Here is a 25,710-nt window from a genome sequence, read left to right as displayed (position 1 = left end):
CTGTTTGACCAAGCTTTTGGTCACCTGTCCTAATATCTCCTTATGTGGCCCAGTGTCAAATTTTCTTTGATAACGGTCCTGTGAAGCGCCTTGGGTCATTTTACTACATTAAAGGCACTATATAAGTGCAAGTTGATGTTCCTTTGCAGAAGACCCAGATTATTTCTCAATGGGCAGATGAATACGTTTTTCATTAACTATATCTTCTGCAGATAGAGCATGAACTGCTGCCTGTTTGCCTCGACAGCTTGATTACCAGATTAATAACTCTGGCTTCCTGCTCTGTAGACAGTCTTACTGGCATTCCAAATAGTTTGGTTATTTTCATAGATAGTGGGTACCAATGAAAGAGTTCAAGCTTGCCTATACTTAGCATTTCAGAGACCAGGAATAATTGCAGATGCACATTGCCAATAAGTAAAGGCAATTGGCAGCCAGGCTGGAGACTGAATGCCTGACACCCACCTCTCTCCAATCCCGCAGCTAACTCTAGAGAGAATTTGAATATTTGCTTTACAGTACCTAAAGGCACTCAATCCCAAAGGTGAATCAAATAAACAGCAGCTAAATTTCAAGGTTACAAAAATCCCAGTGCCCTGACCTTGTTCTAATTTAAATGTAAACGTAGAACTTAAAAATGTTATGATTTGAAACAGAACAACTATTTCACAATGAATACAGCCTTTTCTTTTTTTTATTGTATGGAGCTTGCTTTCTGGTTGTCCTCTTTAATCCTTAGTATCACAGAATAACAAAGTGAAATTCACATGTACTTGAATGGTACATTGATTCTGCCTCAAAAATTTTTTTATATTTACTTTCAATTTTCTTCATTCCTTTCTGAAGGTGTTCACTCCTTGATGGAACATAGTTCCATGGGTATTGGCAGCCCTCTAATATCTCATCCACATGGCTATTCATGATGTGCCAGCAGGCTATTTGACCATGTCTATAATTACAAGTGACCTTGATCCTACTCTTTCTGACATTCACTTTTTATTAATTTCAAAATAAACTTTATTCATGAAATTTGTAACGGTACATACAATGCAATTCAAGTCATACTTCAAATAGTACAATACAGGTCATACAATTTGCAACGGTACATACAGTACAAATCAACGGTCCCGGTACAATCGATAGTTACGCACCATACATTGTAAATACAGTTCGTGGCACCCTTGGGTACCTCATTGCATTGCAGTCGTTACCGGTTACAGATACACTGCATTGTTTTACGTTCATTTATCATTTTACATTCTGCCCGAGGGTTTTTTCCCCTGATTCCAGCCCCTCGGTATACAATGGCGGGAGGGCTTTCCTTATAGAGCCTTTGCGTAGGTCTCACCTTGCTTCAGTGCATCTCGCAGCACATACTCCTGCACCTTGGAGTGTGCCAGGTGGCAACACTCGGTCATGGACAGCTCCTTCAACTGGAAGACCAGCATGTTTCGGGCGGACCAAAGGGCCTCCTTCACGGAGTTGATGTCTTCCAGCCGCAGGTGATACGTGTCTCGGTATGTGTCCTGGGGAACAGTCCGTAGAGCACAGCATCCTGTGTTACCGAACTGTTTAGGATAGAATCATAGAAGGTTACAGCGCGGAAGGAGGCCATTCGGCCCGTCAAGTCCGCGCCAGCTTTAAGCACAATTAAATGGTTAGCATTTTAAGGCAATATAGGGTTAAATATGATATCAATTGAGCAGCTCAGTGTTGAAAACGAACTAATCAGTCAGCATGCCAAAATTGTAAAACTGTTACACACACAAATAGGAAACATAGTGTGAAATGCTTTACAGCTTCAAGAAATGTTCAGATTTTTTTAATGAATTTAAGCAATAGAGATAGTTGTATGATGCAGTTAGGTTCAGATTAATTCTTGGCAGAACTACATTGGCAAATAATGAATGAATGATGGCATTAAGTGAACAGTCAAAATCCTATAGCGTTTCTGGAGCACCATTGGAGGATTTGTTTTCTGACTTCATCATGTAGGAAAGTCAGTAAAGTTTGGAAGGATCAAAATGAGTAAAATTACATCCCGTTACCATGAAAAACTCATTGTACATAATACTTCACCAAATAATGATACAACTAGCAGTTACTGGAGAAATTTTCCAGTTTGCAAGGTCACCAGTTGAACATTAGTAGAATTCGGCATTATAGTTTAAAGTTCCTTTCATTATTGGCAACATACCCCTACTGTCCAAGCCTACCGGCGATTTAGAACTTCACCATAAAGCTTGTGTGTTTTTTCTTAATAAAACAGTTTTGCACGATTATTGGCAAGTTCCATTATTGAGAAGATGCACAATCATTTAGCAAGAAATAGTAACAAGGACACAAGTGGGAAACAACAGGATTTGTTCCTTGCTGGATGTGAAAATGAGATTAACTCCTGTATTAAATGGTGAAGGAAAGAGTATATCATTTTTGGGTTCCCTCCTTCGTCCAAAATCTGCCTGGACTTTGTTGGAATGTCAAGCAATGTAGCAAACAATAGGTTGCATGTATCTACTGAGCCAGCCAACAGAACAATATTTTAATAAAATGAGTTGAGGTGGTAAATGTTAATGGTCCATTATACTTTAGGTTTAGCTCCTTTTTGACTGTAACATACAAATGTAATTTAAAAAAATATTCATTCTGGGGATAAAGCCAGTATTTATTACCCATCCCTAGTTGCACTTGAGAAGGTGGTGGTGGGCCGCCTTCTTGAACCGCTGCAGTCCATGTAGTGAAGGTACTCCCACAGTGCTGTTGGGTAGGATTTTGACCGAGCACTGATGTTGGAATGGCGATATATGTCCAAGTCAGGATGGTGTGTGACTTGGAAGGGTACTTGGAGGTGATGGTATTGCCAGGCACCTACTGCCTTTGTCCTTCCACATAAAGTCATGGGGAGTATAAAGCTGTCCTCTGTGCTTATAATCCCTGCAACAACAAAATAAAATACCCTTATAAAATGAAAATTTAAATATTTGATATCACAGTTGATGTATCAACTCAATGGGCACGATTTTAAAAGGGAAAATCGGGTGGGTTGGCAGCGGGGGGGCATTCAAAATTGCAACAATTTCAGACCCGCTCACTTCCGGTTTTCACCGGGGCGGGACAAGGGGCGGGCGACCAATCCACTCCCAGGAGGCGGGTTGGTGATTAAAACTTTTCAAGGAGGTTGTCGGCCTCCATATCAACCCCTGGGGGCTGGGATTCCCGGACTTCTCTTTTACACCATGTGAAAGTAGGCAAAGAGGCCCGAAACTAAAAGGTATGTGCCTTTCTGGCACAGGTTGTGGGCCCAGAGGAGCAGGAATGCTTCCCCCAGGCCCAACAAGCCTACGTGCAGTGACCCCCCCCCCCCCCCGCAACGATCGCAGACCCCGCCCCCGATCTCCGACCTCCCCCCCCCCCCCCCCCCCCCACCAACGATCGCCGTCTACCAGTTCTCTGACTCCCCACCAGTGATTGCAGACCCCCCCCCCCCCCCCCACGATCGCACACCCCAGCGATGATTCCCAATCCCGACCCCCCCAACCCCGTGACTGACGACCCCCCACCCCCCCATGCTCCCGTGCCTACCCATGGCCCTCCCCGCCCATTCATACAAACAATGACGTACCTGAACACATTCTCTCCCTGGCTGTTCTCCCGTCCAACTAAGGCCAGCCTGTTATCAGCCAACAAAAAAATGTTTCCCGTCCGCAAATTGACCCCCACCGCACCCCCTTCCTGGCTCAGAATCAAAATCATGCCCAATGTTTCTGTTTTGAATGTGGTTTTTATTCCTCTTTTCCCGTGTGAGCAAGACAGGCACATCTAATTCTGTACTTCATTGCTTTGAATTATTTTGTCCAACATTCCCATATTCAACTTTTTTTTTTATTCATTCATGGGATGTGGGCGTCACTGGCAAGGCCAGCATTTATTGCCTGTCCTTAATTGCCCTTGAGAAGGTGGTGGTGAGCTGCCTTCTTGAACTGCTGCAGTCCGTGTGGTGAAGGTTCTTTCACGGTGCTGTTAGGTAGGGCGTTCCAGGATTTTGACCCAGCGATGATGAAGGAACGGCGATATATTTCCAAGTCGGGATGATGTGTGACTTGGAGGGGAACGTGCAGGTGGTGTTGTTCCCATGTGCTTGCTGCCCTTGTCCTTCTAGGTGGTAAAGGTCACAGGTTTGGGAGGTGCTGTCGAAGAAGCCTTGGCGAGTTGCTGCAGTGCGTCCTGTGGATGGTACACACTGCAGCCACTGTGCGCCGGTGGTGAAGGGAGTGAATGTTTAGGGTGATGGATGGGACGCCAATCAAGCGGGCTGCTTTGTCCTGAATGGTGTCGAGCTTCTTGAGTGTTGTTAGAGCTGCACTCATCCAGGCAAGTGGAGCGTAATCCATCACACTCCTGACTTGTGCCTTGTAGATGGTGGAAAGGCTTTGGGAAGTCAGGAGGTGAGTCACTCGATGCAGAATACCCAGCCTCTGACCTGCTCTTGTCGCCACAATATTTATGTGGCTGGTCCAGTTAAGTTTCTGGTCAATGGTGACCCCCAGGATGTTGATGGTGGGGGATTCGGCGATGGTAATGCCGTTGAATGTCAAGGGGAGGTGGTTAGACTCTCTCTTGTTGGAGATGGTCATTGCCTGGCATTTGTCTGGCGCGAATGTTACTTACCACTTATCAGCCCAAGCCTGGATGTTGTCCAGGTCTTGCTCCATGCGGGCACGGACTGCTTTATTTTCTGAGAGTTTGCGAATGGAACTGAACACTGTGCAATCATCAGCTAACATCCCCATTTCTGACCTTATGATGGGGGGAAGATCATTGATGAAGCAGCTGAAGATGGTTGGGTCAAGGACACTGCCCTGAGGAACTCCTGCAGCAATGTCCTGGGGCTGAGTTGATTGGTCTCCAACAACCACTACCATCTTCCTTTGTTCTAGATATGACTCCAGCCACTGGAGAGTTTTCCGCCTGATTCCCATATTCAACTGCTGTATATTGAATAGTTTTTGCTTGCATAATATCATTGATTGCACATCAAAAGTAATTCATTGGTTGTAACACACTTTGGACTGTCCAGAGAGTGTGATAAGGTGCTATATAAATGCAAGATTCTTAAAACTAGCATGGGCAATATTAAGCTGCTGAATTTGCTTTTTTCTTTACAAATCTTATGGAAATATTTACACTATAGTGTCTGTCTACAATGTACTACGTGGGGAGCAGGGATGTGGCTGTTGTGTGAGAAAATGCTGCTATCAGCCCTGATGAGGGTACAGGCGATTATTTTGGCACATTGTGAGTGGCAGAATTAGTGATCTATTGCTAGTGGTGCCAATTTTGGTGCATTGCTGTTTTAAATTCTATAAAATTAGTTTTAATTGCATGTGCCGAATTACTAAAAATAATACCTTATGTGTCCAAGATGGCACAGCACATTGCTGTACCCATGCATTATACCATTGAGTGGTGGGACCTGGGTTTTCTTGCTTGATTCTGCACATGACAATTTCCCTATCTCCGTCAGGTTGTCAGTGGAACACGATTAAGGGAAAAATATGAAGGCAAGTTGTCTTGATCAATTCTCTGCTGCTTTGTAACAGTTGATGGAGAGAACAGAAATTGATGGCAGGATGTAATTACTGAGTAAGTGATATCTCAGAGCAAAACATAGTGTTTTCCCAATGCTTTAGTGTACATACAAAACATGAGCAGTTAAAAACATTCACGTTCGTGTTCTAAAAAGGCTGTTTGCTTGGAACAGTCACAGTCACAAACTGGAAAGAATGTATAATTTGAACACTTATATGGCTGGTTTATATTCTGATTGAAAGATTAATACAGCTTTAACAAAATAAATTGAGGACAATGTCCCTGTCATCAACCATAAAATGGGGTGGCCATATAGTATTTGCTATCCAATTGACATCCTTATGGCTAAAATGGGAAAATTGCATTTCTTTTAATCTTGTCCTTCATAGAAGTGGATGACTCTGCACCTCATTGCTTTCACCACTTTTGTTTTCTTCTTTGTGAAAGCCGTATTGTTAAAGTATGACGAGAACACTTACAGGTCTGTCAATTACAGTCGCATCCTCAAGGAGAGGAATGTAAATTTAGATTTTGTGTGTAGACTCTCTCCCTCCTCCTCACTCTCTCTCTCTCTCCCTCCTCCTCACTCTCTCTCTCTCTCTCCTCTCTTCCTCCTCCTCCTCCCTCACTCTCTCTCTCTCTCCCTCCTCCTCCTCCTCACTCTCTCTCTCTCTCTCCCTCCTCCTCCTCCCTCACTCTCTCTCTCTCTCCCTCCTCCTCCTCCTCACTCTCTCTCTCTCTCCCTCCCCCCTCCTCCTCACTCTCTCTCTCTCTCTCTCTCTCTCTCTCCCTCCCCCCTCCTCCTCACACTCTCTCTCTCTCTCTCCCCCGAGAGAGAGAGAGTGAGGAGGAGGGAGGGAGAGAGAGAGAGAGAGGGAGGAGGAGGGAGGGAGGAGAGGGAGGAGGGAGAGAGAGAGAGAGAGAGTGAGGAGGAGGAGGGGGAGGAGGAGGAGGAGGGAGAGTGAGGAGGAGGAGGAGAGGGGAGAGTGAGGAGGAGGAGGAGGGGGAGAGTGAGGAGGAGGAGGAGGAGGGAGAGAGAGAGAGTGAGGAGGAGGAGGGAGAGAGAGAGAGTGGTGAGGAGGGAGGAGAGAGAGAGAGAGTGAGGAGGAGGAGGGGAGGAGAGAGAGAGTGGTGAGGAGGAGGAGGAGGAGAGAGAGAGTGGTGAGGAGGAGGAGGAGAGAGAGAGAGTGGTGAGGAGGGAGAGAGAGAGAGTGGTGAGGAGGAGGAGGGGGAGAGAGAGAGTGGTGAGGAGGGAGAGGAGAGAGAGAGAGTGGTGAGGAGGAGGAGAGAGTGAGGAGGAGGAGAGAGTGAGGAGGAGGAGGGAGAGAGAGAGAGAGTGGTGAGGAGGAGGAGGAGAGAGTGAGGAGGAGGAGGGAGAGAGAGAGAGAGTGGTGAGGAGGGAGAGAGAGAGAGTGGTGAGGAGGAGGAGGGGGAGAGGAGAGAGTGGTGAGGAGGAGGAGGGAGAGAGAGAGAGTGGTGAGGAGGAGGAGGGAGAGAGAGAGAGTGGTGAGGAGGGAGAGAGAGAGAGTGGTGAGGAGGAGGAGGGAGAGAGAGAGTGGTGAGGAGGAGGAGAGAGTGAGGAGGAGGAGGGAGAGAGGAGGAGGGAGGAGAGAGAGTGAGGAGGTGGAGGGAGAGAGAGAGAGTGAGGAGGAGGAGGGAGAGAGAGAGTGAGGAGGAGGAGGGAGAGAGAGAGTGAGGAGGAGGAGGAGAGAGAGAGTGAGGAGGAGGAGGAGAGAGAGAGTGAGGAGGAGGAGGGAGAGAGAGAGTGAGGAGGAGGAGGGAGAGAGAGAGAGTGAGGAGGAGGAGGGAGAGAGAGAGAGTGAGGAGGAGGAGGGAGAGAGAGAGAGAGTGAGGAGGAGGAGGGAGAGAGAGAGAGTGAGGAGGAGGAGGAGGGAGAGAGAGAGAGTGAGGAGGAGGAGGGAGAGAGAGAGAGTGAGGAGGAGGAGGGAGAGAGAGAGAGTGAGGTGGAGGGAGAGAGAGAGAGTGAGGAGGAGGAGGGAGGAGAGAGAGAGTGAGGAGGAGGAGGGAGAGAGAGAGAGTGAGGAGGAGGAGGAGAGAGAGAGAGTGAGGAGGAGGAGGGAGAGAGAGAGAGTGAGGAGGAGGAGGGAGAGAGAGAGAGTGAGGAGGAGGAGGAGAGAGAGAGAGTGAGGAGGAGGAGGGAGAGAGAGAGAGTGAGGAGGAGGAGGGAGAGAGAGAGAGTGAGGAGGAGGAGGAGATGAGAGAGAGTGAGGAGGAGGAGGGAGAGAGAGAGAGAGAGTGAGGAGGAGGAGGGAGAGAGAGAGAGAGAGTGAGGAGGAGGAGGGAGAGAGAGAGAGTGAGGAGGGGAGGAGAGAGAGAGAGTGAGGAGGAGGAGGGGAGAAGAGAGAGAGAGTGAGGAGGAGGAGGGAGAGAGAGAGAGTGGGAGGAGGAGGGAGAGAGAGAGAGTGAGGAGGAGGAGGGAGAGAGAGAGTGGAGAGGAGGAGGAGAGAGAGAGAGAGGAGGAGGGAGGAGAGAGAGAGAGAGAGAGGAGGAGGAGGGGAGGGAGAGAGAGAGAGTGAGTGGAGTGAGGAGGAGGAGGAGGAGGAGAGAGAGAGAGAGAGTGAGGAGGAGGGGCGAGAGAGAGAGTGAGGAGGAGGGCAAGAGAGAGAGTGAGGAGGAGGGCGAGAGAGAGAGTGAGGAGGAGGGCGAGAGAGAGAGTGAGGAGGAGGGCGAGGAGAGAGAGAGTGAGGAGGAGGGCGAGAGAGAGAGTGAGGAGGAGGGCGAGAGAGAGAGTGAGGAGGAGGGCGAGAGAGAGAGTGAGGAGGAGGGCGAGAGAGAGAGTGAGGAGGAGGGGAGAGAGGAGTGAGGAGGAGGGGAGAGAGAGAGTGAGGAGGAGGGCGAGAGAGAGAGTGAGGAGGAGGGCGAGAGAGAGAGTGAGGAGGAGGGGGAGAGAGAGAGAGTGAGGAGGGAGGGCGAGAGAGAGAGTGAGGAGGAGGGGGAGAGAGAGAGAGAGAGTGAGGAGGAGGGGGGGAGAGCGAGGGGATATGAGTGAGGAGGGGGAGAGAGTGAGAGAGAGTGAGGAGGAGGGGGGAGAGAGGAGGGGAGAGAGAGAGGGGATATGAGTGAGGAGGGGAGAGAGTGAGAGGGGATATGAGTGAGGAGGGGAGAGTGAGAGGGGATATGAGTGAGGAGGGGAGAGAGTGAGAGGGGATATGAGTGAGGAGGGGAGAGAGTGAGAGGGGATATGAGTGAGGAGGGAGAGGTGAGAGAGAGTGAGTGAGTGAGGAGGGGGTAGAGAGAGAGTGAGTGAGGAGGGGGGAGAGAGAGAGTGAGTGAGGAGGGGGTAGAGAGAGTGAGTGAGTGAGGAGGGGGGTAGAGAGAGAGAGTGAGTGAGGAGGGGGAGAGAGAGGATGGGAGTGAGGAGGGTGAGAGAGAGAGTGAGTGAGGAGGGGGGAGAGAGAGTGAGTGAGGTGAGAGGGTTGGGGGGGGAGAGAGAGAGTGAGTGAGGAGGGGGGAGAGAGAGAGTGATGTGAGGAGGGGAGGGGAGGAGAGGCGAGAGAGAGTGAGGGAGGAGGGGGAGAGAGAGAGAGAGTGAGTGAGGAGGGGGGAGAGAGAGAGTGAGTGAGTGAGGAGGGGGGAGAGAGAGAGTGAGTGAGGAGGGGGGGAGAGAGAGAGTGGTGAGTGAGGAGGGGTGAGAGAGAGAGAGAGTGTGGAGTGGGAGAGAGGAGAGAGAGTGAGGAGGGGGGAGAGAGAGAGAGAGTGAGGAGGGGGAGAGAGAGAGAGAGTGAGGAGGGGGGGGGTGAGAGCGAGGGGATATGAGTGAGGAGGGGAGAGAGTGAGAGAGAGTGAGGAGGAGGGGGGAGAGGAGGGGATATGAGTGAGGAGGGGAGAGAGTGAGAGGGGATATGAAGTGAGGAGGGGAGAGTGAGAGGGGTATGAGTGAGGAGGGGAGAGAAGTGAGAGGGGATATGAGTGAGGAGGGTGAGAGAGTGAGAGGGATGAGTGAGGAGGGGAGAGAGTGAGAGTGAGTGAGGTGAGTGAGGTGGGGTAGAGAGAGTGAGTGAGTGAGGAGGGGGGAGAGAGAGAGAGTGAGTGAGGAGGGGGTTAGAGAGAGTGAGTGAGTGAGGAGGGGGTAGAGAGAGAGAGTGAGTGAGGAGGGGGGAGAGAGAGAGTGAGTGAGGAGGGGGGAGAGAGAGAGAGTGAGTGAGGAGGGGGGAGAGATGAGAGAGTGAGTGAGGAGGGGGGAGAGAGAGAGTGAGTGAGGAGGGGGAGAGAGAGAGAGTGAGTGAGGAGGGGGGAGAGAGAGAGAGTGAGTGAGGAGGGGGGAGAGAGAGAGTGAGTGAGTGAGGAGGGGGGAGAGAGAGAGTGAGTGAGGAGGGGGGAGAGAGAGAGTGAGTGAGGAGGGGGGAGAAGAGAGAGAGAGTGAGGAGGGGGGGAGAGAGAGAGAGAGTGAGGAGGGGGGAGAGGAGAGAGATGTGAGTGAGGGAGGTGGGAGTGAGAGTTGAGGAGTGATGTGTTGGAGGAGGGGGAGAGAGAGAGTGAGTGAGGAGGGGTGAGAGAGTGAGGTGGTGAGGAGGGGGAGAGAGAGAGAGTGAGTGAGGAGGGGGGAGAGAGAGAGTGAGTGAGGAGGGGGAGGAGAGAGAGTGAGTGAGGAGGGGGAGAGAGAGAGTGAGTGAGGAGGGGGGAGAGAGAGAGTGAGTGAGGAGGGGGGAGAGAGAGAGTGAGTGAGGAGGGGGGAGAGAGAGAGTGAGTGAGGAGGGGGGAGAGAGAGAGTGAGTGAGGAGGGGGGAGAGAGAGAGTGAGTGAGGAGGGGGGAGAGAGAGAGTGAGTGAGGAGGGGGGAGAGAGAGAGTGAGTGAGGAGGGGGGTGAGAGGAGAGTGAGGTGAGGAGGGGGGAGAGAGAGAGTGAGTGAGGAGGGGGGAGAGAGAGAGGAGTGAGAGTGAGTGAGGAGGGGGGGAGAGAGGAGAGAGTGAGGTGAGTGAGGAGGGGGGAGAGAGAGTGAGTGAGGAGGGGGGAGAGAGAGAGAGTGAGGAGGGGGGGGGAGAGAGAGAGAGTGAGGAGGGGGGAGAGAGAGAGAGTGAGGAGGGGGGAGAGAGAGAGAGAGTGAGGAGGGGGGAGAGAGAGAGAGTGAGGAGGGGGGAGGAGAGAGAGAGTGAGAGTGAGTGAGGAGGGGGGAGAGAGAGTGAGTGAGTGAGGAGGGGGAGAGAGAGAGAGTGAGGAGGAGGGGGGGAGAGAGAGAGAGTGAGGAGGGGGGGAGAGAGAGAGAGTGAGGAGGGGGGAGAGAGAGAGAGTGAGGAGGGGGGAGAGAGAGAGAGTGAGGAGGGGGGGAGAGAGAGAGAGTGAGGAGGGGGGAGAGAGAGAGAGTGAGGAGGGGGGAGAGAGAGAGAGTGAGGAGGGGGGAGAGAGAGAGAGTGAGGAGGGGGGAGAGAGAGAGAGTGAGGAGGGGGGGAGAGAGAGAGTGAGGAGGGGGGAGAGAGAGAGTGAGGAGGAGGGCGAGAGAGAGAGAGAGTGAGGAGGAGGGGGGCGAGAGCGAGGGGATATGAGAGAGGGAGTAGAGAGAGAGGAGGAAGTCACCACCACCCCATGATCCATGGGTGACAAGGCTCCTACCCCCTCACCACTTGACCACGCCCCAGTTTGCAGCTGGCATAAGGCTCCAGCAATGTATGCCGGCTTCACACAGCCGTGGCAGCAGTGTGTCACATGGCGGGAGGGAGAGCTTACCTGGCCCAGCACAAGAGATGGCTGCAGCTAGTGTATGGCCGTCGTACTTCTCCACACGTGGAACCTCTCGGGACTCAGGTCAGTTTCGCCTCCAGGCACTTGAAGGTTGATTGTCATCTGTTAAACAACGAGGCCATCCAAGGGGCTCCAAAAGGCTTGGGGCATTTCAATCAGAAGAAAAGGCCACGAGAACCAAATGCTGCACTGGCTAGTTGCAACTTTATCCCAGCCACCTAAGCACCGAGCCAGAGGTTTGATGGGTGCCTCACATAACTGTACAGTTGTTTAGTTCTGCTATCGTTGCATTTTATTCCGCAAATGTATCATGACTGACCACAGTCTCCTAGAGCTTTGCTTGATTGCCTTTGGGAGTCGGCGAGGAATTTCCCAGAGTTTTTCCACAATTTGGACAGTGGTTTTCACTCTGGTTTTTTATCCCCCCCCAGGAGTCCCAAATGATACCTGCAGTTGATAGGTGGTGCACACCGTTACATTGACTGGTGCGAGTTTTGTCAACCCTGTACCTAGTACATCCATGAAAGTCGTACTATATTACTTGTTTGTCTCGTGAGTCCCGTGCCAATAAATTTCATGAAATTCTTTGTGTATCATGTGTTTCTTTCATGAATCCTGCTTCAGTAAAATTCATACTGTTGTATATTTTGTGAATCCTGCATCAACTCAATCTGTTAGTTTCAGCCTGTGTCACCTTGCAGTTTATCATGGGCATGACGATTGAGTGAGTCTGCAGATCGTGGGGCGCATATTCAGCTGAAAGCCCCATAGTGCAGTGGACCATTGCACCAGAACACTGGGACAGCCCAGGCGGAAAACACACCCGCCCTGAACGTCCCTGAAAGTGTTAATGGATGGCAGCCCTCTCTTGTACTTATCTGTTACTTTACCCACTGCTCCTCTCACATATCTGTCCTCTACCTGCTCTGGGGTCGGAGTCCATCCCCAATCAGGACCCAGACTATCTGTGAGCAGTACTGCAGGCGATTTTGAACATAAGTGCAAAAGTGGAACTTGCAGCTGACTCACAGCCCTGGAAGGCATGTAAGGGAGACACAAATGTCGAAAGGACTTCACCCTTGCAAAGGGGATCATAGGAGAAAGAGCTAAGAATAAGTATGGTGAAGCGGCAAAGCATTCTAAAATTGTAATCTCAAGTGGATGATTGTATTGACATCATGGCCTTGACGGAAACCTGGCTGATGGGTGATGACACCTTCCCCCTTCTTAATGAAGCCACCCCGGCTGGCTATATCTTCCACCGCTTGCCCCGCCCAGACTGCAGCAGTGGACGTGTGGCCCTTATCACCAAATCCCACCTTGGGGTCTGTCCCCCTACACCTTTGGCACCTTGTCCTCCTTTGAGCATATCATAGAATCATAGTATGGTTACAGCATAGAAGGAGGCCATTCAGCCCAGCAAGCCCATGTAAGAGCAATCCAGTTAGTCCCATTACTCTCCGTAACCAACCCTGTAAATTTTTGCCCTTCAAGTTGGTATCTAATTCCTTTTTGAAAGCCACAATTGAATCTGCTTCCACCACCCTTTCAGGCAGCACATTGCAGATCATAACTACTCACTGTGTAAAGCAATGTTTCCTCATGTCGCCTTTGGTTCTTTTGCCAATCACCTTCAATCTGTGCCCTCTGGTTCTCAACCCTTCCGCCAATGGGAACAGTCTCTCGTTATTTACTTTATCTAAACCCTTCATGCTTTTAAACACTTCTATCAAATCGCCTCTTAACCATCTCTGCTCTAAGGAGAACAACCTCAGCTTCTCCAGTCTTTTCACGTAACTGAAGTCCCTCATCCCTGGAACCATTCTAGTAAATCTATTCTGCATCCTCCCGAAGGCCTTCTACATCTTTCCTAAAGTGCGGTGCCCAGACTTGGACACAATACTCCAGCTATGGCCGATCCAGTGTTTTATAAAGGTTCAACATAACTTCTTTGCTTTTGAACACTATGCCTCTATTTATAAAGCCCAGGTACCTGTGTGCTTTTTTAACCGCTTTCTCAACCTGTCCTGCCACCTTCAAAGATTTGTGCACATGTATTCTCAGGTCTTTCTGTTCCTGCACCCCCTTTAGAATTGTACCATTTAGTTTATATTGCCTCTCCTCATTCTTCCTGCCAAAATGTTTGACTTCACACTTCTCTGCGTTAAATTTCATCTGCCATGTATCTGCCCATTCCACCAGCCTGTCTATGTCCTCTTGAAGTATATTACTAGCCTCCTCACTGTTGTGTGTCATCTGCAAATTTTGAAATTGTGCCCTGTACACCCAAGTCCAAGTCATGAATATATATCAAAAAAAGCAGTGGCTCTAGTACTGACTCCTGGGGAACACCACTGTATACCTTTCTCCAGTCTGAAAAACAACCATTCACCACTACTGTCTGTTTCCTGTCACTTAGCCAATTTCATATCCATGCTGCCACTGCCCCTTTTATCCATGGGCTTCAATTTTGCTGACAAGCCGATTGTGTGGCACTTTATCAAATGCCTTTTGGAAGTCCACATACACAACATCAACCACATTGCCCTCATCAACCCTCTCTGTTACCTCATCAAAAAACTCAATCAAGTTAGTTAAACACGATTTGCCTTGAACAAATCCATGCTGGCTTTCCTTTGTAACTCCACACTTCTCCAAGTGACTATTAATTTTGTCCCAGATTATCATTTGTGGAAGCTTCCCCCAACACTGAGGTTAAGCTGACTGGCCTGTAGTTGTCGAGTTTATCCTTGCTCCTTTTTTGAACAAGGATGTAACAAGAGTAAGGAAGTCTTGCTACAATTGTACAGGGCTTTGGTGAGACCACACCTGGAGTGCTGTGTACAGTTTTGGTCTCCTTATCTAAGGAAGGATAAACTTGCCTTAGAGGGGGTGCAATGAAGGTTCACCAGATTGATTCCTGGGATGAGAGGGTTGTCCTATGAGGAGAGATTGAATAGAATGGGCATATATTCTCTGGAGTTTCTAAGAATGAGAGGTGATCTCATTGAAATGTATAAAATTCTTGAGGGCTTGACAGGGTTGATGATGAGAGGCTATTTCCCCTGGCTGGAGAGTCTAGAACTAGGGGACATAGTCTCAGGATAAGAGGTCAGACATTTAGGGCTGAGATGAGGAGGAATTTCTTCACTCAGAGGATTGTGCATCTTTGGAATTCTCTACCCCAGAGGGCTGTGGATGCTCAGTCATTGAATATATTCAAGGCTGAAATCGATAGATTTTTGGACTCATAAGGGAATGAAGGGATATGGGGATCGGGTGGGAAAGTGGAGTTGAGGTCGAAGATCGGCCATGATCTTATTGAATGGCGGAGCAGGCTCGAGGGGCCATATGGCCTACTCCTGCTCCTATTTGTTATGTTCTTATCACCACTGCATCATATTCCAATGTGGCTATTTGTGCCTGCAGCTCACCAACCTATTTACCACGCTTGGTGCATTCACACACATGCACTCCAGACCTACCTTGGACCGTCTCATATTCTCTCTTAGTCTGATCCCACCTAATACTGTGCTGTTTCATACTGTAGTGCTATCTGTCTCTCCAAATCCTTTGTGCACCTTGTTCCTCGTTTCTAATGCTACATCCTGGTGCTCACCCCACTGCTGAATTAGTTTAAACTGTTGACCGGAGGTCACCGGTTACGGTTACTGGCTTAGTACACAGAGGAGAAGAGTCAATTCTGTCTTAACTCTCAATTCACTTTATTCACGCCGTTAGATCATATCCATATAGCTTATACGTCTGGTTCGATATAGGCATGCAGTTTACACCAGGTTATACAGTCTTATACCCAAACTAAGATCTAAACGCACACCCACTAACTAGGTTTCTCTGACACTCCCTGAGTGGTCACAGAACATAAAGGATAATACCCAAAAAGGAGAGCTGACGCTGGCCAGGCGTTCCGACTGTGTGTATCAGTAGCTGACATCTCAGGTTACCGCAGCCCCTGGCCAACAAAACCCTTCCTTACAGCACTAGTGAACCTCCCCGCAAGGACATTGGTCCTAGCTCTATTAAGGTGCAACCTGTCTGTCTTGAACAGGTCCCTCCTGCCCCAGAACTGGTCCCAATGCCCCAAGAATCTGAAGCCCTCCCTCTTGCACCATGTCTCTAGCCATGCATTAACCTGCCTTATCTTTCTATTTCTGTACTCACTAGCGCGTGGCATTGGGAGTAATCCAGAGATTACTATCTTTTGAGGTCCTGCTTTTTCACTTCCTCCCTAGCTCCTGAATTGATAGCCGCAGGACCTCATCCCTTTTCTTTCCTATGTCGTTGGTACCTACGTGGACCACAACTTCTGGCTGTTTCCCTTTCCCCCGCAGAATGTTGTGCACCCTCTCCGTGATTGCCTTCATCCTGGCAAAAGGGAGGCAACACACCATGCGGGACTCACGTCGGCGATCACAGAAAGGCCTGTCTTTCCCCCTGACTCTCGAATCCCCTATGACTACTGCATTTCTACACTTCACGATGCCCCTCGTGCAGTCCTTTGCCCCATGTTGCCGTGCTCAGGACTGCACTCCTTCGAGGTGTCATCACCCTCCCTGGAATACCGATTTGAGAGTGCTGCATACCCAGAAGATTCTTGCACTGCCTGCCTCTTCTTACCCTCTCGGATGGCCACCCACTTGCTATCCTGAACTCTCTGTGACTGCGGGGTAGCCACCTCCTGGAACATACGATCCAAGAAACCTTCAGGCTCCCTTATGCTCTGCAATGACTCCAGCTGTCTCTCAAGATCAGAAACCCTCAGCTTGAGCTCGAGCAACTGGAGGCATTTCCTGCACATGTGACCCTCCGCGACACATGAAGCGTCCTGAAATTCCCACATGGCGCAGGAATTGCAGGCACCGAAATGCCTTCAATGCTTTCCTCCCTCAGCCTCTACACCGAGCGACTTCTCATCCTCGGTGATTTCAACCTCCATCTCAACTCATTATGCTCTCTCCCTCCTCTGAGTTCGCTGCCCTCCTATCCTCCCTTAATCTCTCCCTCCATATAAACTCCCCCACTCATATTCATGCCCACCCACTTGACCTTGCCATCTCACGTGGCCTCTCAATTCCCATCATGTCAATCACTGATGAGGCCATCTCTGATCACTTCCTTGTATCCCTCTCCTCCCACATCCCCTTTCCCCCTCCCAGTCCCACTTCCTTCTGTGTCCACCCCTGAAAAAAACTCTCCCCCAAGTCACAACAGCATTTTCTAATTCCCAACTGTCTATCTCTTGGCCCGCCATTTCACATGACATTTCTGCAGCTACCGATCTGCTCATTCACACCCTCACCTCCACCTTTGATGCCTTTGCCCCCATTAAAACCATTACTCTCTCTCACCCTGGTCGTTCCCCTTGGTAAGACCCTCATCTCTACTCCCTTAAGTCCAAGGGACACAGACGTGAACATTTATGGCGGACAACTGGTCTAGCCATTCATCGCCAGATCTGGCTGGACCACGTAAAGCACTATCGGGTCCTGCTCTCCTCTGCCAAAACTGCTCACTATTCCAGGATCGCCCTGGAATGCAAAGATATCCCCTGGCTTCTCTTCTCCACTACAAACCGTCTTCTTAATCCCCTCTCCCCTGCCTCCTCCACCCTCAACTCCAACAACAAGTGTGAGGGGCTCGTGGACTACTTTGTCACTAAGATTGAGACCATCCGTTCAGCGGTCTCTGCCGCTTCCCTCCCTTTCCCCAGGCCATCAAGCCAAACTTCCCCTACGGTTCCCCCTGCCCTAGCCCTGAATTTGCATCAAAAATATCCTCCAACGAAATATTGGGAAGACCGAAGCCATTATCTTCGGTCCCCGCCACAAACTCTGTTCCCTGGCCGCTGACTCCATCCCTCTCCCTAGCCACTGTCTGAGGCTAAGCCAGACCGTTAGCAGCCTTGGCGTTCTGTTTGACCCTGAGATGAGCTTCCGACCACATATCCGCTCTGTCACCAAGACCAACTACTTCCACCTCCGTAACATCGCCCGTCTCCTCCCCTGCCTCAGCTCATCTGCTGCTGAAACCCTCATCCATGCCTTTGTTACCTCTAGACTTAACTATTCTAATGCTCTCCTGGCCGGCCTCCCATCTTCCACCCTCCATAAACTTGAGCTCATCCAAAACTCTGCTGCATGTATCCTAACTTGGAGCAAGTCCTGTTCACCCATTCACCCCTTTGCTCGCTGACCTACATTGGTTCCCAGTCCACCAACACCTTGATTTTAAAATTCTCATCCTCATGTTGAAATCCCTCCATGGCCTCGCCCCTTCCTATCTGAACTTGGTAGTGTTCGCGCTGTGCGTTCTCTGAACTTGGTAGTGTTCGCGCTGTGCGTTCTCTGAACTTGGTAGTGTTCGCGCTGTGCGTTCTCTGAACTTGGTACTGTTTGCGCTATGCTTTCTTTGAACTTGGTAGTGTTAGCGCTGTGTGTTCTCTGAAATCAGTAGTGTTAGCGCTGTGCGTTCTCTGAACACACGGAACAGCCATGGGGACCAAATTCGCACCCCAATACGCCAACATTTTCATGCACAAGTTCGAGCACGACTTCTTCACTGCACAGGACCTCCAACCAACGCTATACACCAGATACATCAACGACATTTTCTTCCTATGGACCCATGGCGAAGAATCACTGAAGAGACTACACGATAACATCAACAAGTTCCATCCCACCATCAAACTCACCATGGACTACTCCTCAGAATCGGTTTCTTTCTTGGACACACAAATCTCCATCAAAGACGGACACCTCAGCACCTCACTCTACCGCAAGCCCACGGACAACCTCACGATGCTCCACTTTTCCAGCTTCCACCCTAACCACGTCAAAGAGGCCATCCCCTATGGACAGGCCCTACGAATACACAGGGTCTGCTCAGACGAGGAGGAACGCGATGGACACCTACAGACGCTGAAAGACGCCCTCGTAAGAACGGGATATGACGCTCGACTTGTCGATCGACAGTTCCGACGGGCCACAGCGAAGAATCGCATAGACCTCCTCAGAAGACAAACACGGGGCGCAACCAACAGAGTACCCTTCGTCGTCCAGTACGTCCCCGGAGCGGAGAAACTACGCCATGTTCTCCGCAACCTTCAACATGTCATCGATGACGACGAACACCTCGCTAAGGCCATCCACACACCTCCACTACTCACCTTCAAACAGCCACCCAACCTCAAACAGACCATCGTTCGCAGCAAATTACCCAGCTTTCAGGAGAACAGCGTCCACGACACCACACAACCCTGCCACAGCAACCTCTGCAAGACATGCCAGATCATCGACACAGATACCACCATCACACGAGAGGACACCACCCACCAGGTGCATGGTTCATACTCCTGTGACTCGGCCAACGTTGTCTACCTCATACGTTGCAGGAAAGGATGCCCCGGAGCATGGTACATTGGCGAGACCATGCAGACACTGCGACAACGGATGAACGGACACCGCGCAACAATCGCCAGACAGGAGGGTTCCCTCCCAGTCGGGGAACACTTCAGCAGTCAAGGACATTCAGCCACCGATCTTTGGGTAAGCGTACTCCAAGGCGGCCTTCGAGACACACGACAACGCAAAATTGTCGAGCAGAAATTGATAGCCAAGTTCCGCACCCATGAGGACAGCCTCAACCGGGATCTTGGGTTCATATCACGCTACACGTAACCCCACCAGCAAGGAAAAAAAAGTTATCTGTTTTTAATACAACTGGAAATTCTCTCTCTCTCTCTGCCTTTCGGGTCTCTTTCTCTCTGTCTGTGTAATTTGACACAATGTGTATTCAGCATACTGCGACCTACTGTTTTCTGTGGCTAACCTGTCTGAACACCAACGACACCTTTGATTGGTGTGATGGTGTCCCAGCCTAATATAAGATATGCGATTTGAGAACCTCTCATTCACTACTCACCTGACGAAGGAGATAATCTCCGAAAGCTTGTGATTTTCAAATAAAATTGTTGGACTATAACCTGGTGTTGTAAGATTCCTTACATTTCTCTGAACTTGGTAGTGTTAACGCTCTGTGTTCTCTGAACTTGGTAGTGTTAGCGCTGTGAGTTCTCTGAACTTGGTAGTGTTAGCTCTGTGCGTTCTCTGAATTTGGTAGTGTTAGCGCTGTACGTTCTCTGAATTTGGTAGTGTTAGCGCTGTGCATTCTCTGAACTTGGTTGTGTTAGCGCTGTGCGTTCTCTGAACTTGGTAGTGTCAACATTGTCTGTTCTCAGAAATCAGTACTATTAGCATTGTGCCTTGTCTGAACTCTGTAGCCTGCCTGGTAATGACTGGATCAAATTACACATTCCAGAGAACTTGGGTGAGTGGTCTCCTCCCACATCTTGTCGATGGCATTACAAGAATATCCTACTGCCATCACCAGTGACACTACATGGAGCCACTATGGCCAACACCGGTGGCCCAAGACGCAGCCCCAAATTTAAGGTCCAGCAAGTGATTAAGATGCTTGGTCCTCTGCCTTGTTGGCAGCGCCTTAATTTTCAAATTCACTGACACGGCTCTTCTGGCTCAGCTTCCGCTTGAACTGACACAAACCCATTCTGCGTGCCCCTCTAGTGTGAATGCTGCTAAAATTACCACAGTTGCACCCATCTCTAAGATTGTTCTTCAAGATTTTTTTTAATCTGTTCATTTAGAATCCCCTTGAACTTTTGCCTGAGGTTCATATTGATCTTTTGGGTGAAAAAATAGCCTTGAAAATAAATTTAATTCATGCTCAAAGTCTTTTTCAAGAAGACCAGTATGAACCTCAGGTAGAAGTTCAAGGGGATTCTGAATGAACAGAATAAAAGAAGTCTTAACGAAGAAATCTTATAAAATCTAAGCAATGGTTGCTTCTGGGGTAATATATATTTCAGACTTTGTCTCTAGAGCTGAGTTTCGACTTTTTATAAAGCTGCCCCATCGTCGCTGCTGAGCTGACAGGTGAGAATTTAGTACTATATATATCAAATCGTAATTTTGTAGAATGAGTATCCACTAAGATTTACTGGCAGTAAGCACCCACTAAATTCAGTTTCTTAAATTATAAAATAAACTCCCTAATGTGATGAGTAGGGAAGAAAGCTTGGAATGAGTTCAGGTAAACTCACATCTGTGGGTATGTGCATTTATTGCTGGAAAAACCTTTGCAGCAATGCTCAATGGTTGTTGCCACAGTAACTCTAACCAGGCCACAGAAAGAGGATATCAGATTACTTGAAAGGGATATCTGCCTACTTTTCTTACAGAAAGCAGAGAGAAATATTGAGAAAGTTGGAGATAAACAAAGAGAAATATAGAGATGACAGTGTAAGTGTGTGAGAGCCATACATAGATAGAAAGAAAGGAGACAAAGAGTGGAAGGCAACTCAAAAGACTTATGAGGGTGACAAACAATTAGAGAATGGAAGACAAGTGGAGAGAAAGTCGCAAGAAGAGAGGCACCATTTTTAAAATCTTTTGTCTGTGAACTAGTACTGGAGGCATCCACCCACAGAGGTTTTTGGTTTTGTTTGTACCATCTTCAGAATACTTCTTTTCGGCTTTAGCTTTTTTTTCTGTTCCAATTTTCTCCCTGTTTGTGCTCTTAAGGTGCTGACTCTTACTGGTGTATGCTTTCATAGGCACTGGAACCTTTGTTATCTTGCCCAAGTAACTACTTTTTACGTCTGAGTCTTATGAATGTCAGCAAGTTGTTTCCCATGGAGGACATCTCTGCAAGTCCGATTCTCAATGTTCATATCTGCACATTTTCAAACAGGTCATTGGATAGTGATCAGGAATGGGAACAATGGTTGACTTGTTCCCTCCCTGGCCCAGGGGTGCTGAAGCACACTAGTACCCCAACTGTTGTCCTGTCGAAGAACAGCCAACTCAGCATAGACTATTGAAATAATTTTCAAGTGTTTGAATTAGATATTCTTTCGGATTTATCACTACCGATCACTTCCGTAACTGGGCCTCCCGACTGCTATGATCCGGAGTGTACCTTTTTCTCCCCAATATTTAAACAGATATGATAAGAGTACCCGTACTCTATACACCCAATACTGAAATATGATCATAGCACCATGTGAATTCAGACTGAAATAGTATCTTATTTAGATGAGGTACAGATTCAAACCATCAGCTGGTCTATTTTAGAATGAACAGTCAACAGTTTTCACAGTGGGAACAATCAATTTATGCACACTTTTTAGTCATAAAAAATAATAGACACAATTTGCTAGCTCTCTAAACATGGACTCACTAACTAAGCTTTTCAAAGCTTAGCTGGTTCGGACATTTAAACACAGGCAGCTTCTCACTGCAGCTGCAAAAACACAGATGGTCTTCTGCCTGGAGGTGGATGGAGAGAGAGATCTCTCAGTGAAAGAGGAGCTGCCCCAAAGATTTTGAAAAACCCTTTTCTGGCAAGAAATAAGACCATATTTCAGTATGGCAGTTACAAGTACCTTAAGAGCTGTAAATATTTTGTTTTGATTTTATTCCAGTATCATTTGCACTGATTGGGGAAGAGCTGTGATAATGTTTGCTTCCAGTGTTTTTGAGATACATCAGAGTTGATTTGCAGATGCTTTTATATTTGTTAACGGGTTCTCGGGGAAGTGCTGGCAGAAGCAGACCTGTGCACTGCAATCCCCTGTTTATTTTACTGGTGCTACCATTCCTAATGAAGATCTGTTGCAAGCCAGAAACTTGCAATTTTCATTGCTACAAGCATGGAATCCCACATCCTTGCCATTGCAGGTAATAGAGACTCAATGATAATTTGCACGATCCAGACCCACCAAGAAATGGGTATGTGCTGCTGTTAAGAAAGGAAAGGTGGGGTTATGTTTATTTACAAGTGCAGCCGATGATAGGAAAACAGTCTGCCCTTTTCTAATATAAAAGTGCCTTCTGTTGCCCTGTTTATTCAGTGTGCAGCTAGATTGTTCCTGAAATGACAATTACCCTGTACTAGCATCTGCATAGACATTAGGGTTGCCAATTCTGGTTGGACGTATTCCTGGAAGTTCCAACCGCCCAGTCCAGCCATTTTCCCCATCTCCAATATTTTAATAAATAAAAGTGTTCAAAGAAAATGAAAAAAACTCAATTTTGTTTTAATGCCCCTATGATTTCTCTCCTGGGTTGCTCGCAGCAGTATCCAGGAGATTAATCTTTAATTCCTGAAGACTCCAAGACAATCCTGGAGGGTTGGCAGCCCTAATACCCTAATAGACATAATCAGGAGTCTCAAAGGAAATTTTCATTGTGGTGTCTTAAATGTAAACCAACAAGTATGAAGATCATGAAAGGTTCCGATTATTTTGGTGTTGACTGGGAAATGTTTGCACTGTGTTTATTCTGAACAAAACCAAAACCACTTGGTGGAGTGAGGGGGGTGGGGGGAGAGTTAGTATTTGATCCAGTTTTACGTGGGAATAACCTATTTAACTGCATTATACTGCAGATTTAAGGAACTTTTACAATAGTGTTTTTATATCTGGTTTTGGGAGAGGTGATTCTGAATACTGATCTCCAACCCCAACCCTTTTGTTTTTATAGACTGCTATTGCTCTCTCTGGGCCAGATGGAAGCCATTGGGTAGGGGAGTGGAGAGCGGGAGCACTGTGATGCTCCCAGCTGCTGGGGGCATAAAAGAAAGAATGCTGTACATTGCATCATCAGTTCTGATGAAGGGACCACACCCTGAAATGTCAACTTGTATGCTCGCTGTACAGATGCTGACTGACCTGCTGAGTGTTTTCAGCATTTTTGATTTTTGCTTTAGATTTCCAGCATCTGTAGTTTCATTTTACTTTTTTGGGCATAGAAGAAAGGCCAGCTAACCCTGCATTAAATTTGCCCAAATCATTAGATGCCTAAGAGCAAGAGTTAAAAGAGAACAATGAAGTTAATTAAGGACAGCATCTAGTGATTCTTTGGCGCTCAGTATGCACTTGCTTTTGCCACTGAGCCACTTCTGTGCTGAGGAAACAGCTGAGCACATTTCATGAAGAAGGAGTAAAGGTATGTAATGAGATGGTTCTTAGTTAGACCTAGGGCAGTCTGCATCTACATTGCCACTTGAATGCTGAGAATCAATCATTTATCTTAATGAAGTGCATCCAACAGTGGGAGAACTGCACTGTTAACATCAATTGCGCTTTCTTAAAATACAATGATACCAGCAATGAGAGACTATACACATGAAGAAATGCTTGAAAAATGTGGGGTTTTTTCATTGGAATGGAGAAGCTAAAAGGGAAAATATAAGACAGGTTTCAAAATTATGAATGTTTGAGAGGGTAAACTGTGAAAGATTGTTTTCACTAGCTGCTGAATTGGTAACGGAGCATAGACTGAGAATTATCAATATAAGGACAAAGATGAGGTTGCAATTTTTTCTCTACATATAGGGTTAATAGAACATGGAATGCTTTCCCACAAATAAGTATTGAGACACAGACTGTAAAATAATTTAAAATGGAATTGGATAAATATTTGAAAATCAAAAATATTAAAGGATAGGGGGAAAGAGCAGGAAGCTAGGATTAGAGTTAATAGCTCTAGATAAAGAACAAGTAGTGCTGCAGGTGCGATGGGCTGAAGACTTTCTGTGCTGTAATTTATATGATGCTGTGACCAGTGCCTTCCAAGTTTTAAGTGAAAAGCTAGTGTTCAGTGTAAACAAGTTTTTCCTTTTTAAAATTTTTATTTCATTTCCCCTTTTGGTCTATAAAGGAAGGTGATATAAAGAGCAGGACTGAAAATAAAGCCATAACTACAGTTTAAAAATGAAACAAGAACATGGAACTGGGGCAATTTTCAGGCAGTAGTCTAATATTTAGCAAACATTGGAAGCCCATAGAACAAGCCATAAATTTTGTATCAGATAACACAAGATGATATGTATATATATATATATCAATGACCTGGACTTGGGTACAGGGGCCATAATTTCAAAGTTCGCAGATGACACAAAGCTTGGAAATGTAGTAACGAGTGAGGAGGATAGTGACAGACTTCAGAAGGACAAACAGACTGGTGAAATGAGCAGATACATGGCAGATGAAATTTAATGCAGAGAAGTGTAAAGTGATGCATTTTCAGAGGAAAAATGAGGAGAGGCAATATAAACTAAATGGTACAACTTTAAAGAGGGTGCAGGAACAGAGAGGCCTGGGGGTTCACATACAAAAATCTTTGAAAGTGGCAGGTCGAGTTGATATGGCTGTTAAAAAAAGCATACAGTAACCTTGGCTTTATAAATAAAGGCATAGAGTACAAAAGCAAGGAAATTATGCTAAACCTTTATAAAACACTGGTTAGGCCTCAGCTTGAGTATTGTGTCCAATTCTGGGCACCACACTTTAGGAAGGATGTCAAGGCCTTTGAGAGGGTGCAAAAGAGATTTACTAGAATGGTACCAGGGATAAGGGACTTCAGTTATGTGGAGAGACTGGAGAAATTGGGATTGTTCTCAGAGCAGAGAAGGTTAAGGGGAGATTTGATAAAAGCATTCAAAATTATGAGGGGTTTTGATAGAGTAGATGGGGAGAAGTTTTTTTCCATTGGCAGGAGGATCAGTAACCAGAGGACACAGATTTAAGTTAATTGGCAAAAAAATCCAGGGGGTAAATGAGGTGACATTTTTTACGCAGCGAGTTGTTATGAACTGGAATGCACTACCTGAAAGGGTGGTGGAAGCAGATTCAATAGTAACTTTCAAAAGGGAATTGGATAAATACTTGAAGGGGAAAAATTTGCAGGGCTATGGGGAAAGAGCAAGAGAGTTGGACGAATTAAATAGCTCTTTCAAAGAGCTGGCATAGACACGATGGGCTGATTGGCTTCTTTCTGTGCTGTACAATTCTATGATAACTTTATAGAAAAATATTGAAAATGTAGGAATTAGTTGAATGTTTTAGTTGTATTGCATATACCACATTCAGTTGTATAATGATTTGCTCTTTGATTCAAAGTAAAAAAAAATAAAGTCTGCTTGATTTGAAAATGTTTAACACCAAACAGATCTATATAATAATGAAATAAAAACAGAAAATGCTGGAAACCACTCAGCGGGTCAGGTAGCATCTGTGGAGAGAGAAACAGAGTCAACGTTTCAGGTCGATGACCTTTCACCAGAACTGGAAGAAGTTAGAGATTTAACAATTTATAAGCAACTACAGAGCCAGGGAAAAAGAGGGGGGGGGGGGGGGTTGGGAGAACATAAGAACATAAGAAATAGGAGCAGGAGTAGGCCATCCAGCCCCTCAACCCTGCTCCATCATTCAACAAGATCATGGCTGATCTTCTACCTCAACGCCATTTTCCTGCACTATCCCCATATCCCCTGATGCCTTTAATATCTAGAAATCTGTCGATATCTGTTTTGAATGTACTC

General features: G+C 47.5%; 1 protein-coding gene across 3 annotated transcripts in view; it reads left to right on the top strand.

Moving 5' to 3' along the window:
- The window catches only part of cdkal1 (CDK5 regulatory subunit associated protein 1-like 1), a 1,005,231-nt gene that overhangs the window by 618,957 nt on the left and 360,564 nt on the right, over window positions 1-25,710 (top strand). The window lies entirely within an intron of this gene.

Source organism: Heptranchias perlo, chromosome 2 (genome assembly GCF_035084215.1).
Source record: "Heptranchias perlo isolate sHepPer1 chromosome 2, sHepPer1.hap1, whole genome shotgun sequence".
NCBI classification, from domain to species: domain Eukaryota; kingdom Metazoa; phylum Chordata; class Chondrichthyes; order Hexanchiformes; family Hexanchidae; genus Heptranchias; species Heptranchias perlo.
Note: the sequence above shows the minus strand (reverse complement) of the source record. Positions and strands in the feature narration are given on the sequence as shown.